Source organism: Salvelinus namaycush, chromosome 11 (assembly GCF_016432855.1).
Source record: "Salvelinus namaycush isolate Seneca chromosome 11, SaNama_1.0, whole genome shotgun sequence".
NCBI classification, from domain to species: Eukaryota; Metazoa; Chordata; class Actinopteri; order Salmoniformes; family Salmonidae; genus Salvelinus; species Salvelinus namaycush.
Window position 1 is genome coordinate 35,996,193 of NC_052317.1, and position 17,123 is coordinate 36,013,315.

At 41.3% G+C, this 17,123-nt stretch overlaps 1 pseudogene; it reads left to right on the forward strand.

Annotated features, from left to right (window-relative positions):
- Positions 1-351: 351 nt before the first annotated feature.
- On the forward strand, positions 352-1,876 carry LOC120055646 (annotated as a pseudogene).
- Positions 1,877-17,123: the final 15,247 nt, after the last annotated feature.

A 17,123-nucleotide genomic window follows, 5' to 3' on the forward strand; every position in this document is an offset into this window, starting at 1 on the left:
AATACTAAGACACAGTCATGCATTTTGTCATGCCATTTCTTACCAAAACAGCACTTCTCTCTGTTTTTCCTTCTGCACATGCATTAAACAAGTCTCTCAGTATAACTAGAAATATATTGCTACAGGATTGTCACTCACCACCACTATGGAAATCTGTCCTGTCATCAGTGATGTGAGAGTGGGGGGAGACAGTTAGGGGGGTCTGTGGGAGGAAACCAGATTGTGATGCTGTCTGAGTGTAGGAAAGTATTTGTGTATGGCATGTGTCTCTCTGCGTATGAGTGTGTGGTGTTGGTGGGCTTAAAAAGAGCTGCAGTTCTGGTGAAAGTCACACATCTGCAAACTCTCAGAGTGAACGATTCAGACAGAATGATGGGCCTCCTCTCTCTCCTGCTCCTCTTCAGCACAACTCTACTGATGTCCACTTCTTCTTCTCATGGTGCGTGTATTCTCTTATCGTGCATTGTATCAGATCGTGTCAGATTTCACTTAAGATGCTGTTGGTTTTAGCATATGAAGTACATTTATGATTCAAATTGATGATAATGGTGATGATTATGTTAAAATACTTGAAAATAATGCTTTTTAACTACAATGTAAATGGAGGATTATGATGATGATGACGATGAAACTCTTCTCTCGCTTGTAGCCAGTGGAGCAGTAACTATGTGCTGTATGGAGATTAAAGGCACTATGGTGCGTCGTGACCTGATCAAGCGCTACTACATGCAAGACACAGCCATGTGTAACATCAAGGCAGTGACGTAAGTACTCATAACCGCTCATAACCGCTCATAACCGCTCATGTTTATTTGAGCTGCTTTGAATGTTTCAATCAAGTCAAGCAGTGAACAGTATATAAATGCACTACGGGGGATAGAAGACAGTATGAAGCATTCATAATGCATTACATACAGGTGCACCGAGTTCAAGGAAAGTGTTAAAGTCCTGATTGTGTGTCTCTGTTGTGACCATTCTCGTTACCCCTCCCCCAGGTTTGTCACAGTGAAAGGCATACGAATCTGCTCTGACCCTTCCAACCCCTGGGCAAAGAAAACCATGCAGTACCTGGACAATAAGAACAAGCCTCACACACTGAAAAAACATCACATCACATCAACTACCACCTCTACGACCACCACCGCACAACCAGCAAAATACAACCCTCACAAAACAACATTTTCAGCTCACAACCCCAACATTGCATCTCAATGGCCAACAACTCTCACCATAAGACAATGAAGAACATAGAATGTTCCAGTTACCTCATAGTAAATCAGAATATTGACTTTGAATATTTGAACATTCTCAAAATGCTGTGTTTATAACATAGTTTTTTTTTAAATGTTATTTTTACAATGTACAATATTTATGTCACTTTAATGAATATCTGGTCACAATTTATTTGGATAGTCCGGATAGTCCATCTGTAGATGTTTAAGATGGACATACTATCAACAAACAATCTTTTGATAAGCAAGTGCTTGCTAAGGTGACGGTTAGGGTAATGGTTAGGTTTAGAATAAAGGTCAGGGTAAGGGTTAAGGTTAGGGTTAAGTTTAGGGTTAAATAAGGTTAAGGTTAGTAAATAGCTAGGTGAAATGTTGATGATAGTCTGTAGATATAGAGCATCTACAGATGGACTATCCAAATAAAGTGTTACCGAGTATCTTAATATATTTATAAATGAATCAATTAAATTCACTTCCATGGTGAATTGAATGATTGTGATTGTGTTAACTTGCTGACTATTTGCCAGTATGCCTGAATAATGTATGTTTCCTTATAAGGGTTGATTTGTCGTCCATCTGGTGATGGTTCTTGTGTAAAACGGCTGCCAAACATCACCCAGATGGTTGCCAGACGTTAGTAATGGATGTGCACTGTACAATATCATGTTATGTCCTTTAATACTCTTAGTGAAATTAAAGCGAAGTAAATACAACCAGTTCTATTGATTCATTGAGTTTAATAGTAAACTAAAGCAAAAGGTGACATTTTCTGCTGGCTACTGCAGGTGACTGCTGTAGGTATATTAGTCACTTTGCTTGTTTCACTGATGACCCACAAGACCCATAAGTTCAATGGACATCACATCTGGCCATGCTACAAAGGACAGAAGGATAGACGCAAATGTTACACAAATGCTTTTAACCCATAACTTGAACTTTAACCTTACCCTGACTCTGAGCTTTATACCGAATTTGAAACAGGGCAAGTTTCTCAAGTACTTGCTCATCAGTTCAGAAAAAAATGGTCAGTGGGTCGCAGAGGGAAAGCTATGGGGGACTTAACATAATTACAGTCGGCATTTTGTTTCCACCATATCACCATGTACACTTACACGTGGTTGGAGCTCCAGTGGAGCAATCGGTTAGCATGTGGTGTACTTACTAACACGTGTCTGTAAATAGGTTACTACATGTGGGAGGAGAGAAAGTTATAGGTCTATCTCTGTTAACCGTGGGGGTTTTAGGTGATTGGCCATTGTGGAGTTTAATATGACTGTTTGAGGTATAGTGGATGTTCTTACATGCCACAGCGGGTTTTCCCCTCCCCTCTGAACAGGCACTGACTAACACCTCCATTACTGTTTCCACCGCTCCATTACAAGTCACATCACTATGTGCAGTATGAATACTATTATGTGCATGGTTGTGTGTAAGTCACACAACATAGTGAAATATACAGTGCATTCGGAAAGTATTCAGACCACTTGACTTTTTCCACATTTAGTTACATTACAGCCTTATTCTAAAATGTATTAAAATGTTTCTTGCCCCCTTAACAATCTATACACAATACCCCATAATGACAAAGCAAAAACAGCTATTTAGAAATGTTAGCAAATGTATAAAATAAAAATAAAAAATTAATTAATTTACAAAAGTATTCAAACCCTTTACAATCTTGGCACAGCTGTATTTAGGGAGTTTCTCCCAGTCTTCTCTGTAGATCCTCTCAAGCACTGTCAGGTTGGATTGGGAGCGTCACTGCACAGCTATTTTCAGGTCACTCCGTCTGGCCACTCTACCATAAAGGCCTGATATCACCACAGAGGAACTTTGGAGCTCTGTCAGAGTGACCAGTGTACTCTTGGTCACCTCCCTGACCAAGGCCCTTTTCCCCCGATTGGTCAGTTTGGCCAGGCGGCCAGCTCTAGGAAGAGTATTGGTGGTTACAAATGTATTCCATTTAAGAATAATTGAGGCCACTGTGTTCTTGATGACCTTCAATGCTGCAGACATGTGTTGGTACCCTGCTCCAGATCTGTGTCTCGACACAATCCTGTCTCGGAGCTCTACAGACAATTCCTTCGACATCATGGCTTGGTTTTTGCTCTGACAACTGTTGGACCTTATATCGACAGCTGTGTGCTTTTCCAAATTATGTCAAGTCAACTGAATTTACCACAGGTGGACTCCAATAAAGTTGTAGAAACATCACAAGGATGATCAATGGAAACAGGATACACCTGAGCTCAATTCTGGGTCTCATAAGAAAGGGTCTGAATATGTAAATAAGCTATTTCAGTTTTTATTTTTAAAACATTTGCAAAAAAAAAAAAAAAAACTGTATTGTTTGTAGATTGAGGAGGATATATATGTTTTAATCAATTTTAGAATAAGGCTGTAATGTAACAAAATGTGGAAAAAGTCAAGGGTTCTGAATACTTTCCGAATGAACTGTACATTAACGTACTGTATGTGTTAACTATGAGTTTCTTTGGATAAAAGCATCTGCTAATATTACCATATTATTACCTATATCTTACCTAGATATATTACCTAGATATATTACCTATATCTATCCTACCCTGCCTTTCTAAGGTCTTCGAATGCCAAGTCAACAAACAGAATACCGACCATTTCGAATCCCACCGCACCTTCTCCGCTATGCAATCTGGTTTCAGAGCTGGTCATGGGTGCACCTCAGCCACGCTTAAGGTCCTAAACGATATTTTAACCGCCATCGATAAGAAACAATACTGTGCAGCCATATTCATTGATCTGGCCAAGGCTTTCGACTCTGTCAATCACCACATCCTCATCGGCAGACTCGATAGCCTTGGTTTCTCAAATGATTGACTCGCCTGATTCACCAACTACTCCTCTGATAGAGTTCAGTGTGTCAAATCGGAGAGCCTGTTGTCCGGGCCTCTGGCAGTCTCTATGGGGGTGCCACAGGGTTCAATTCTTGGACCGACTCTCTTCTCTGTATACATCAATGATGTCGCTCTTGCTGCTGGTGAGTCTCTGATCCACCTCTACGCAGACGACACCATTCTGTATACTTCTGGCCCTTCTTTGGACACTGTGTTAACAACCCTCCAGACGAGCTTCAATGCCATACAACTCTCCTTCCGTGGCCTCCAACTGCTCTTAAATACAAGTAAAACTAAATGCATGCTATTTAACCTATCGCTTTCTGCACCTGCCCGCCCGTCCAGCATCACTACTCTGGACGGTTCTGAGTTAGAATATATGGACAACTACAAATGCCTAGGTGTCTGGCTAGACTGTAAACGCTCCTTCCAGACTCACATCAAACATCTCCAATCCAAAGTTAAATCTAGAATTGGCTTCCTATTTCACAACAAAGCATCCTTCACTCATGCTGCCAAACATACTCTCGTAAAACTGACCATCCTACCGATCCTCATCTTCGGCGATGTCATTTACAAAATAGCCTCCAATACCCTACTCAATAAATTGGATGCAGTCTATCACAGTGCCATCAGTTTTGTCACCAAAGCCCCATTTACTACCCAGCACTGCGACCTGTACGCTCTCGTTGGCTGGCTCTCGCTTCATACTCGTCGCCAAACCCACTGGCTCCAGGTCATCTACAAGACCCTGCTAGGTAAAGTCCCGCCTTATCTCAGCTCGCTGGTCACAATAGCAGCACCCACCTGTAGCACGCGCTCCAGCAGGTATATCTCACCCCCAAAACCAATTCCTCCTTTGGCCGCCTCTCCTTCCAGTTCTCTGCTGCGAATGACTGGAACGAACTACAAAAATCTCTGAAACTGGAAACACTAATCTCCCTCACTAGCTTTAAGCACCAGCTGTCAGAGCAGCTCACAGATTACTGCACCTGTACATAGCCCATCTATAATTTAGCCCGAACAACTACCTCTTCCCCTACTGTATTTATTTATTTATTTTGCTCCTTTGCACCCCATTCTACTTTGCACATTCTTCCAATGCAAATCTACCATTCAAGTGTTTTACTTGCTATATTGTATTTACTTCGCCACCATGGCCTTTTTTTGCCTTTACCTCCCTTATCTCACCTCATTTGCTCACATTGTATATAGACTTGTTTTTGTACCATATTATTGACTGTATGTTTGTTTATTACATGTGTAACTCTGTGTTGTTGTATGTGTCGAACTGCTTGGCTTTATCTTGGCCAGGTCGCAATTGTAAATGAGAACTTGTTCTCAACTTGCCTACCTGGTTAAATAAAGGTGAAATTTAAAAAATATATAAATAATGTCTTGTATTGTATAATGCCACTTGTATGCAGAGTACCCTCCTTGGGTGTCTTGAAAGGCACTTAAAGTAAACTGTACCTTCATTTTGACTCTTATTATTAATGAAAGACATTTACATAAAGCCACTCACTCTGGAGGGAGATTAGAAAACAATCACTTGTTGATACTACATCCCTGGGAGCAATGATTTGGACTGCCTTTAGTGCTTTTTCTAAGTGATTAGGCCACAAGAGTTTGTTTGAGACTTGTCTGTTCTCCGAAGGGATGAAAGTCTGTCTGATTCTAAATCTTTGTTGCTACTGTACCTGTATCTCTAGTTCTGCTTTGTCGTCATCATCTGTGACTGGGGTGCCAGGCCTGTCTCGTCTCCAGTACAGGGAAAAGGTGCCAGTCAAAGAATAACCTCAGATTAAATCTCTGTGAACAGTGCACGGTACAAAATAATACAGTATGTTGATTCAACGTACAATTATAAGGCAACCAGCTGCAGTAGGATTGTGAGTTTGCTCAACATTTGAGCATATAGCTGAACCAACACACATTCTCAAGTTGAATTGTATGTTCACTCAACTTCGAATTTTCGGTTTAGTGAACATACAATTCAACTTTAGAATTTATTCTACCTTATTTGTATAGTTTCTTTATGTTAGAATTCATCTGCACTGTTTTATACCTGTTGCGTCCTGTACATGTGGCGAATAAACTTTGAAACTTGAAACTATACATTACGTACATCATAAGGCCTTTCTTTGAGGGCATACTCACAACCTAATTTAGTGGTCTGAAACTCCTGGTTTACAGGCCACATCAAGCCTGCAAGTCACATTATAATGTCATACAAAGTGATGTGTAATTCTTATTGGAATCCAGGAACTTCGGGAGCTTTTTATCAGTGTGTTAACCTTGGAATTCGTGTCACACATACAGTATCCTGTTTGTGTGAGTGAGTGTGTGTGTGTGCGTGTGGTTCAGTAGGAAGCGATGTAGAAGTTCTCTGTGGTCTGTCAGTCAGAATGGGATAGGTTAGGACTCCTACTAGTGTTCCTTTCTCCACCACAGTGTCAGAATCAGATGCTCCCACTAAATGTATCAACTACTGTGGTGAAGACAGGTGGTGAGGGCACTCGGAGTGTGGTGTCCGGAAAACAACCTCTTACTCAAAGTCAACAAAACAAAGGAGATGATCGTGAACTTCAGGAAACGGCAGAGGGAGCACCCCCCCCCCCCATATCCATATCGAAGGGACAGCAGTGGAGAAGGTGGAAAGTTTTAAGTTCCTGGGCGTACACATCACAGACAAACTGAAATGGTCCACCCACACAGACAGTGTAGTGAAGAAAGAGCAACAGCGCCTCTTCAACCTCAGGAGGCTGAAGAAATGTGGCTTGTCACCCAAAACCCTGACAAACTTTTACAGATATACAATCGAGAGCATCCTGTCGAGCTGTATCACAGCCTGGTATGGCAACTGCTCCGCCCTCAACCCCAAGGCTCTCCAGAGGGTGGTGCGGTCTGGACACCGCATCACCGGGGGCAAACTACCTGCCCTCCGAGACACCTACAACACCCGTTGTCACAGGAAGGCCAAAAAGATAATCAAGGACAACAACCACCCGAGCGACTGCCTGTTCAAATCATTATCATCCAGGAGAGGTCAGTACAGGTGCATCAAAGCTGGGACTGAGAGATTGAAAAACAGCTTCTATCTCAAGGCCATCAGACTGTTAAATAGCCATCACTAACTCAGAGAGGCTACTGCCTTCACTGAGACCCAATCAATGCACACTTTAATAAATGGATCACTAGTCACTTTTAACAATGCCACTTTAAATAATGCCACTTTAATAATGTTTACATATCTTACTTTACTCATATCACATGTATATACTGTATTTTATATAATCTGTTGCATCTTGCCTATGCCACTCAGCCATCGCTCAGCCATATATTTATATGTACACATTTTCATTCATCCCTTTAGATGTGTGTATTATGTAGTTGGTGGGGAATTGTTAGATTACTTGTTAGATTTGTGTGTAATAGGTAGTTGTTGGGAATTGTTAGATATTACTTGTTAGATATTACTGCATTGTTGGAACTAGAAGCACAAGCACTTCGCTACACTTGCATTAACATCTGCTAACCATGTGTATGTAACCAATAAAATTTGATATGATTTGAAAAGACATGTTAGCCACCATGGTAGGTAGACTACATGTTAGCAACCATGGGTAGGTCGGCTACATGTTACCCTCCACGGGTAGGTGGGCTACATGTTAGCCACCATGGGTAGGTGGACTAAATGTTAGCCACCATGAGTAGGTCGGCTACATGTTAGCCACCATGGGTAGGTCGACTACATGTTAGCCACCATGGGTAGGTCGGCTACATGTTAGCCACCATGGGTTGGTCGGCTACATGTTAGCCACCATGGGTAGGTCGGCTCCATGTCAGCCACCATGAGTAGGTCGGCTACATGTTAGCCACCATGGGTAGGTCCTACATGTTAGCCACCATGAGTAGGTCGGCTACATGTTAGCCACCATGGGTAGGTCGGCTACATGTTAGCCACCATGGGTAGGTCCTACATGTTAGCCACCATGGGTAGGTCCTACATGTTAGCCACCATGGGTAGGTCGGCTACATGTCAGCCACCATGAGTAGGTCGGCTACATGTTAGCCACCATGGGTAGGTCGGCTACATGTTAGCCACCATGGGTAGGTTGACTACATGTTAGCCACCATGGGTAGGTCCTACATGTTTGCCACCATGAGTAGGTCGGCTACATGTTAGCCACCATGGGTAGGTCGGCTACATGTCAGCCACCATGAGTAGGTTGGCTACATGTTAGCCACCATGGGTAGGTCCTACATGTTAGCCACCATGGTCAGATATGCAATGTTAGCCACCATGAGGGGTGCGTGCTCTGTCCCTCCTGTACTCCCTGTCCACTCATGACTGCACGGCCAGGCACGACTCCAACACCATCATTACGTTTGCTGATGACACAACAGTGGTAGGCCTGATCAGCAACAACGATGAGACAGCCTATAGGGAGGAGGTCAGAGACCTGACTGTGTGGTGCAAGGACAACAACCTCTCCCTCAACGTGATCAAGACAAAGGAGATGATTGTGGACTACAGGAAAAGGAGGAGTGAGCAAACCCCCATTCTCATCAACGGGGCTGTAGGGGAGCAGGTTGAGCATTTCAAGTTCCTTGGCGTCCACATCACCAACAAACTAACATGGTCTAAGCACACCAAGACAGTCATGAAGAGGGCATGACAAAACCTATTCCCTTCAGAAGACTGAAAAGATTTGGCCTGGGTCCTCAGATCCTCGAAAGGTTTTACAGCTGCACCATCGAGAGCATCTTGACGGGTTGCATCACTGCCTGGTATGGCAACTGCTCGGCCCCCGACAGCAAGGCACTACAGAGAGTTGTGTGTATGGCCCAGAACATCACCGGGGCCGAGCTTCCTGCCATCCAGGACCTCTATACCAGGCGGTGTCAGAGGAAGGCCCTACAAATTGTAAAAGACTCCAGCCACCCTAGTCATAGACCGTTCTCTCTGCTACCGCACGGCAAGCGGTATCTGAGCGCCAAGTCTAGATCCAGGAGGCTTCTAAACAGCTTCTACCTCCAAGCCATAAGACTCCTGAACAGCTAATCAAATGGCTACCCAGACTATTTGCATTGCACCCCCCCCCCCCCTTCTATGTTGCTGCTTCTCTCTGCTATTATCTATGCATAGTCACTTTAATAACTCTACATACATGTACATATTACCTCAATACCTTGACACCGGTGCCCCCTGCACATTGACTCTGTACCGGTACCCACTGTATATAGCCCTGCTATTGTTATTTACTGCTGCTCTTTAATTATTTGCTATTCTTGTTTCCTACTTTTTTTGTATTTTATTAAAAGTGCATTGTTGGTTAAGGGCTTGTAATGTAAGCATTTCACTGTAAGGTCTAAACCTGTTGTATTCGGCGCATGTGACAAATAACATTTGATTTGATTTGAATTTAGTAGTTTTCATGAATGTTGTGATATAATGTTGTGATATAAGCTAGTAGCCCATTAAAGAACTGTATGGGACTTGTACCAGTAAGTCGTGGGGACTTTCAAAGGGTACAAAGACCAAATAAAGGTCATGACTGAGGGATCATCAACAGAAACAGAGGCAGGCATAAAAATAAAACAAACTATAAGCACCTCAGTGGTTAAGAAAGCAGAGAACAAGTTTGAAAGGAAGCACACATTTCCTGTGTCACATCAGCTAGGCTCCATCTACATTTAAGACAGAGATCTGTGGCTGAAACAACAGCTACAAACATTCTCTCACAGGCCCTGTGTTATTATCATTGCTTAATGTATTAGCCATCTTCCATCCTTTGCCCAGTTACACTTTTAGAAAGAATTGTTCGAAATGGGTTCTTCGGCTATCCCCTTAGGAGAACCCTTTTTGGTTCCAGGTAAAACCCTTTTTGCTTCCAGGTAGAACCGTTTTGGGTTCCATGTAGAACCCTCTGTGGAAAGGGTTCTACCTGGAACCAAGATGAGTTTGTCAAAGGGTTATCCTTTGGAGACAGCCGAAGATCCCTTTATGTTCTATACAGCCCTTCTTTTTCTAAGACTGTAGGCCTAGTTAATTGTTCACGAAAAATGCTTCTTTCTGAAAGAAAAAGTTTTATTGTGTCAGGCTGTATTGATCTTGCAAATCGTGTTTGGCACAAGAATGACGTATTTCTATGTATTTGTTTTGTATTCCTGAGAACAAACGAGTAGATACAGTGCCTTTCGAAATTATTCATACCCTTTGAATTATTCACATTTTTGTTGCGTTACAGTCTGAATTCAAAATGGATTATATATATTTTTAATTTTCACCCATCTATACACAATACCCGATAATGACAAAGTGAAAACTTGTTTTTAGATTTTTTTGCAAATGTATTAAAAAGAAAATACAAAAGTACCATTTACATAAGTATTCACACCCCTGAGTCAATACATGCTAGAATCACATTTGGCAGTGATTACAGCTGTGAGTCTTTCTGGGTAAGTTTCTAAGAGCTTTGCACAACTGGATTGTACAATATTTGCACATTATCTTTAAAAATGTATTCAACTTCTGTCAAGTTGGTTGTTGACCATTACTAGACAGCCATTTTTAAGTCTTGCCATAAATATTCAAGATGATTTAAGTCCAAACTGTAACTAGACCACTCAATGTCATCTTGGTAAGCAAATCCAGTGTTTATTTGGCCTTGTGTTTTAGGTCATTGTCCTGCTGAAAGGTGAATTCATCTCCCAATGTCTGTTGGAAAGCAGACTGAACCAAGTTTTCATCAAGGATTTTTCCTGTGCTTAGCTCTATTACGTTTATTTTTATTCTAATAAACTCGCTAGTCCTTGCTGATAACAAGCACACACATAACAAGACGTAGCCACCACCATGCTTCAAATATAAAGAGTGGTTCTCAGCGATGTGTTGGATTTGCCACAGAAAACATAACACTTTGTATTCAGGACATTTTTTGCAGTTTTACTTCAGTGCTTAATTGCAAACAGGATGCACTTTTTAGAATATTTGCATTTTGTACAGGCTTCCTTCTTTTCACTCTGTCATTTAGGTTAGCACTGTGAAGTAACTACAATGCTGTGGATCCATCCTCAGTTTTCTCCTATGACAACCATTAAACTCTGTAAATGTCTTGAAGTCACCATTGGCCTGATTGTGAAATCCCTGAATGGGTTCCTTCCTCTCCGGCAAATGAGTTAGGAAGGATGCCTGTATCTTTGTAGTGACTGGGTGTATCGATACACCATCCAAAGTGTAATTAACAACTTCATTATGCTCAAAGGGATACTCAATGTCTTTTTTTTTACCCATCTACCAATAGGTGCCCTTCTTTGCAAGGCATTGGAAAACCTCCCTGGTCTTCGTGGTTGAATCTGTGTTTGAAATTCACTACTCGACTGAGGGAACTTACAGATAATTGTATGTGTGGGCTACAGAGTTGAGGTAGTCATTCAAAAATCATGTTAAACCTTCTCTCGAGTGGTGCAGAGGTCTAAGGCACTGCTTCGTAGTACTTGAGGCGTCATTACAAACCTGGGTTCGATCCCAGGCGGTGTCACAGTCGGCCAGACCAGGGACCCATGAGGTGGCGCACAATTGGCTCAGCATTGTCCGGGTTAGGGGAAGGTTTGGCCGACGGGGATTTCATTTTGTACAGGCTTCCTTCTTTTCACTCTGTCATTTAGGTTAGCACTGTGAAGTAACTACAATGCTGTGGATCCATCCTCAGTTTTCTCCTATGACAACCATTAAACTCTGTAAATGTCTTGAAGTCACCATTGGCCTGATGGTGAAATCCCTGAGTGGGTTCCTTCCTCTCCGGCAAATGAGTTAGGAAGGATGCCTGTATCTTTGTAGTGACTGGGTGTATCGATACACCATCAGTACTTGAGGCGTCATTACAAACCTGGGTTCGATCCCAGGTGGTGTCACAGTCGGCCAGACTAGGGACCCATGAGGTGGCGCACAATTGGCTCAGCATTGTCCGGGTTAGGGGAAGGTTTGGCCGACGGGGATTTCATTTTGTACAGGCTTCCTTCTTTTCACTCTGTCATTTAGGTTAGCACTGTGAAGTAACTACAATGCTGTGGATCCATCCTCAGTTTTTGCTGTGGATCCATCCTTGTCCCATTGCGTTCTAGCGACTCCTTGTGGTGGGCCGGGCTCCTGCAAGCTGACAGCGTTAATTTCCTCCGACACATTGGACCGGCTGGCTTTCTGGGTTAAGTGAGCAGTGTGTCAAGAAGTAGTGCGGCTTGGCAAGGTCATGTTTCGGAGGACGCATGGCTCTCGACATTCGCCTTTCCCAAATCCGTAGTTGAGTTGCAGCGATGGGACAAGACTGTAACTACCAATTGGGAAAAAAAGGGGTTAAAATACCATCAACAAAAAAATGAAACTGATGTTAAGCACATTTTTACTTATTTAGGCTTGCCATAACAAAGGGATTGAATACTTTTCTTTTCGACTTAAGACATTTCAGCTTTTCATTTTAATGAATTAATAAAAATGTCTAGAAACATAATTCCACTATGTGCTATAATTTCTATAGAATCCTTAAGTCAAACAATAACATCCCTTAGCTAAAATGCTAAGGGATAGGGCTGGGGAATACAATCTTCCCAGCTCTGCAGATTTTGCTGCGAGGAGGCAGAGTCATTAGATCATTTATTTTGGCACTGTCCATATGTAGCTCGTTTTTGGTCACAGGTCCAGCAATGGCTGAAGAATTGCAACATTTACTTAGAACTAAAGCTGCAGATGGCAATACTGGGTGATTTGAAAAGTCATAGTCAATCGATCAATAATAAAATAATTATTTTAGCAAAAATATTTATCCTTAATTTACAATCTGTAGAAACTATGAGAATAGAAAGGTTAAGTACTTTTGTGAAGCATCACAGCGCAGTAGAAAAAAATATGGCAAATAGGAATCCTAAATGGATGGTGTTAAGAGATATATGGGAGGGGTTGAATGGAGCTGAAGGGTGGGACTAATAACAACAAGATAACCAATGTAAAACATACGGGGTCTGTAAAATGTATATAGGTTCAGAACTTTTGTGAAATAGCACAGTTAGAAATAGAAATCAAACTGGATGTCAAGTGTCAATGTGCAGCAGGTAGGACGGAGTCAATCCTGCTGCACATTGACAGTTGACAGAAACACGCACCAAACCATGTGGGAACCAGAGGGTTAAATAGGGAATAAATAATAATGTAATCGAAACCAGGTGTGTACAATAAAGACAAGACAAATGGACTTTGAAACGTAGATCGGTGGCGGCTAGAAAACCGGTGACGTCCACCGCCGACGCCGCCCGAACAAGGAGAGGCACCAAATTCGGTGGAAGTCGTGACACTGGATGGATATCAAAAATAAAATAAAGCCAGGACTAAAAACAAACAAAATATAACTATTGTAAAATTGATTGTGTCTGTAGAATGTATATATTATGTATAAACTGAAGGTAGAAGCCTAAGTGTTATTGTTTATCAGTTTACTCCTATTGGGGGAAGGGTGGTAGGGTTTGCGGGGAATAATAAAGGTATATTCTAAAAAAAAGTGTGTATATGTATATATGTGTATATGTATGAATGTTTATATATATGTGTGTATAATGGTATGTGCATATATGTATGTATGTACACTACCGTTCAAAAGTTTGGGGTCACTTAGAAATGTCCTTGTTATTGAAAGAAAAGCACATTTTTCGTCCATTAAAATAACATAAAATTGATCAGGAATACAGTGTAGACATTGTTATTGTTGTAAATGACTATTGTAGCTGGAAACAACATATTTTTTATGGAATATCTACATAGGCGTACAGAGGCCCATTATCAGCAACCATCACTCCTGTGTTCCAATGGCACGTTGTGTTAGCTAATCCAAGCATCCGGGATGCTGGCCTTCTTGGCAGAGTTGCAAAGAAAAAGCCATATCTCAGATTGGCCAATAAAAATAAAAGATTAAGATTGGCAAAAGAACACAGACACTCGACAAAGGAATTGCCTAGAAGGCCATTATCCCGGAGTCGCCTCTTCACTGTTGACGTTGAGACTGGTGTTTTGCGAGTACTATCTAATGAAGCTGCCAGTTGAGGTCTTGTGAGGCATCTGTTTCTCAAACTTGACACTCTAATGTACTTGTCCTCTTGCTCAGTTGTGCACCGGGGCCTCCCACTCCTCTTTCTATTCTGGTTAGGGCCAGTTTGCGCTATTCTGTGAACAAGGTAGTACAGCGTTGTACCAGATCTTGAGTTTCTTGGCAATTTCTCACATGGAATAGCCTTCATTTCTCAGAACAAGAATAGACTGACGAGTTTCAGAAGAAAGGTCTTCGTTTCTGGCCATTTTGAGCCTGTAATCGAACCCACAAATGCTGATGCTCCAGATACTCAACTAGTCTAAAGAAGACCCGTTTTATTGCTTCTTTAACCTCTCTGGGAGATGTGGGACGCTTGCGTCCCACTTGGCCAATAGCCAGGGAAAATGTAGAGCGCCAAATTCAAAAAAATTATATAAAATCAAACTTTCATTAAATCACACATATAAGATACCAAATTAAAGCTACACTCGTTGTGAATCCAGCCAACATGTCAGATTTCAAAAAGGCTTTTCGGCGAAAGCATAAGATGCTATTATCTGATGATAGCACAACAGTAAACAAAGAGAGTGTAGCATATTTCAACCCTGCAGGCGCAACACAAAACACAGAAATAAAATATAAATCATGTCTTGCCTTTGACAAATGTATTTTGTTGGCACTCCAATATGTCCCATAAACATCACAAATGGTCCTTTTGTTCGATTAATTCCGTCCATATATGTCCAAAATCTCAATTTATTTGGCGCGTTTGATCCAGAAAAAAACAGCTTCCAATTTGTGCAACGTCACTACAAAATATCTCAAAAATTACCTCTAAACTTTGCCAAAACATTTCAAACTACTTTTGTAATACATCTTAACTTTTTATGGCTGCAGGGGCAGTATTGAGTAGCTCTGTTTAAGGTGCCCATTTCAAACGGCCTCGTACTCAATTCTTGCTCGTACAATATGCATATTATTGTTATTATTGGATAGAAAACACTCTCTAGTTTCTATAGCCGTTTGAATTATGTCTCTGAGTGGAACAGAACTCATTCTACAGCACTTTTCCTGATATGGAGTGAGATTTCAGAAATCTTGGACTCTGGTCCCAGGTCAGTTTTAAAGTCCCTGTAAATGCTATGAGGATACAAACACTGCCCACGCCTTCCTCTAGATGTCAGTAAGAGGTGACAATTTGAATGGAGTCGATTGCGCAATCAGGGCCTGTATAAAAGGCCAAAGACCGGATGTACCGTTCTTTTCCTGCTGCGCCTGACGCACGATGGACGTCGGACCTGCTCTCTTTCCAAGCTTGGGTTTAGCCAGTAATATATCGCCGGTCATGTTTTTACTCGTTATAGGTGTTAAAAACATCATAAGGTAGTTAATTTAAACCGTTTTATAGCAATTTATATCCGTTTAGTGCGATTTTGAGGCATTGCTTTGTGTTGCACTTTGAAGCGCCGGGCACGTTTCGGGGTCCCGGTCGAACGTTAGTGGGCATTTCGACGGACAAGAGGACATCTTTCGACCAAAAGAAGATTAGACCCAAGAAAGGATACATTGCCCAAGATTCTGATGGAAGATCACCTCATAGTAAGAAATATTTAAGATGATAAATCGTTGTTCTGTCGAAAAATTTTAAACGCATATTCCGCCATTTTTTTTGGTATAGCTTCGCTTGGCGAACCCTGTATTGCACAGTAAGGATAATTTTAGAAATGTAATTCAGCGATTGCATTAAGAACTAATTTGTCTTTCGATAGCTGTCCAAGGAATGTTTTATGATTAGTAATTAGGTAATACACGTTGCTCTGTGTATTTATTCTAGTCGAGTTGTGATGGTGGGTGTAATTGTAAACTATGATTTCTACCTGAAATATGCACATTTTTCTAACAAAACCTATCCTATACAATAAATATGTTATCAGACTGTCATCTGATGAGGTTTTTTCTTGGTTAGTGGCTATCAATATCTTTATTTGGCCGAATTGGTGATAGCACCTGATGGAGTAAGAAACTGATGGAGTTAGAAAAGGGGTGTCTTTTGCTAACGTGGTTAGCTAATAGATTTACATATTTTGTCTTCCCTGTAAAACATTTTAAAAATCGGACATGTTGGCTTGATTCACAAGATGTGTACCTTTCATATGCTGTATTGGACTTGTTAATGTGTGAAAGTTAAATATTTAAAAAAAATATTTTTTTGAATTTCGCGCCCTGCACTTTGAGCTGGATGTTGTCATAGGTGTACCGACCTCGGGCTTGCAGCCATAAATTAAGGTATTTGTAAACGTTAATAATCGATCAAATTGAAGACGGGTCTATCTGTTTTCAATACAGGAGGACAACAAACTAACGATACTTTTCTAGTCTTGCGCAACTCTCAAACAGTACACATAGCGTTACACTGATTCCAGATGGCCGTTCTTCTTCATTGCACAAAGGAATAACCTCAACCTATTTCCAATGACTGGTGACATCCAGTGGAAGCGGTAGGAACTGCAAACAGGTTGATTAGAAATCTAGTATCCCAATGAAACCCCATTGAACAGACGGTGACCTCAAAAGAAAGAAATCTGAATGGTTAGTCCTCGGGGTTTTGCCTGCTACATAAGTTCTATGATACTCACAGACATGATTCAAACAGTTTTAGAAACTTCAGAGTGTTTTCTATCCAAATCTAATACTATGCATATCTTATATTCTGGGGAGGAGTAGAAGGAAGTTGAAATTGAGCATGCTATTTATCCAAAAGTGAAAATGCTGCCCCCTATCCTAGAGAAGTTAATCAGAACAACAGTTTTCAGCTGTGCTAACATAATTGCAAAAGGGTTTTCTTATGATCAATTAGCCTTTTAAAATGATAAACTTGGATTAGCTAACACAATGTGCCATTGGAACACAGGAGTGATGGTTGCTGACAATGGGCTTCT